The sequence below is a fragment of the Bison bison genome, unplaced genomic scaffold, assembly GCF_000754665.1.
Source record: "Bison bison bison isolate TAMUID 2011002044 unplaced genomic scaffold, Bison_UMD1.0 scf7180017864466, whole genome shotgun sequence".
Taxonomy (NCBI): domain Eukaryota; kingdom Metazoa; phylum Chordata; class Mammalia; order Artiodactyla; family Bovidae; genus Bison; species Bison bison.
The window spans coordinates 2,068,696-2,070,266 of record NW_011495027.1 but is presented as its reverse complement, the minus strand read 5'-3'; the positions used below and the strand labels follow the sequence as shown (position 1 = coordinate 2,070,266).

The following is a 1,571-nucleotide window of genomic DNA, read 5'->3' as shown; positions in this document are numbered from 1 at the left end:
TCAAAATTAATGTTTCGAAAACTTTAGCATTATGACCCAAATGCTAGTCCCTGAAAGCAGACTGTGGTTTCTGTATATACTCTGGTAGCTCAGACAATAAAGAATCTACCTGCAATCAGGAGACCTGGGTTTGATCCCTGGGTCAGGAAGATCCCCTGGAGAAGGAAATGGCAACCTACTCCCATATTCTTGCCTGGAAAATCACGTGATGGTGGAGCCTAGTGGGCTAAAGAGGTGCACACGACTGAGCGACTAACACACACACACACACACACACACGGACACACACACACACACAGAGTAAGAGCTTCACACATTTTTGAATTTGCAGAGTTCCCTTACATTACCCTTCTATTCAGGAATCATTAATTTGAGCATTAAAGGCTTTAATAGTGTTGATGGTGTTCAGCCACCACTAATGTGGCAGCTCTCAAGGATATACCTCTTGTCCTTGAAAAGATTCTGTCAGTGGCGTGAGGTAAGAGAAGCTGTCAATGATCCCATGACTTAATGCTCACGAAAATCTTTTATTATTTATTCACTCAACATATAATTATTGGACACCTATTATGTGCAAGCTGCTGTGAGAGGATTTAGATATTCAAGAATCAAAAGAAATAGCCTAGGCAAAGGGGGGCAGGGAGGGAGGAACATCCTTGATGTACAGGTAGTATGTACCATAGCTATAACTAGCTTCAAACTGCCCAGCAGCACTTTAAGAAAGTCAGATGCCTGGATTCGACTCTGCAGAGCACAACGAGGGACACCTTCACATAAAGGCTGTGTTTCCTGGAATCGATACTTGTATTTGTCTAGTGCCAAGTTAAAGGCATCAAATTATAAAACACTCCTCCGTAACATTTTCTCAGTGAGATTCCCAGGGCTTTTAATATCTCCAGAATATATTTTGCCATTTTTCCATAAAACTCAAAAGTAATAAAAGCTATAAAAAATCCACTAAAAAGACTGCAAAAAGTAGAAGACAAAGGGCACTCTGATGAAGAGGAGGACAATAATGACATGAATGAGCTGGAAGAGGAGCCCAAGGACGACCCTAGTGAGGTCAAAGGCTATAAAGACCTGGACAAAGTAGTACAGTCTTTACAGTTTGATGTTATCCTGAAGACAGGCCTAGATACCGGGAAAGGTTAAAGTGGGAGATGCATGGGATCTTCTCATTGGAGAGGATATAGAAGTGGAAACAGAGAAAGTGATGTGGATTCTCCTGAAAAAAGTGCTGAGGGAGAAGATCAGCAATGAGAAGTACAGAGTGGTGGTACGATGGTGGAAAAAGTTACAACTGCCTAAAAAGAGTATGCTCAAATAAATGGATCGCTTGTCTCCAATAAAGCTGCTTTCTAGCGGTGCAGGAAGGGGCCAGGTTCAAAAGAATATATTTTTGTTAAAGTTCTCCCACCATTTGTGGAAGATGCCGAGCCGTTTGTGGAAGTCAGGATCCACATGGGGAGGGAGGAGGGAGGAGGGTTCAGGATGGGGAACACATGTATACCTGTGGTGGATTCATTTTGATATTTGGCAAAACTAATACAATATTGTAAAGTTTAAAAATA

At 41.8% G+C, this 1,571-nt stretch overlaps 1 pseudogene; it reads left to right on the top strand.

The window, feature by feature from the left end:
* Positions 1-556: 556 nt before the first annotated feature.
* LOC105003359 lies at positions 557-1,530 on the top strand (annotated as a pseudogene).
* The last annotated feature ends 41 nt before the right edge of the window (positions 1,531-1,571 follow it).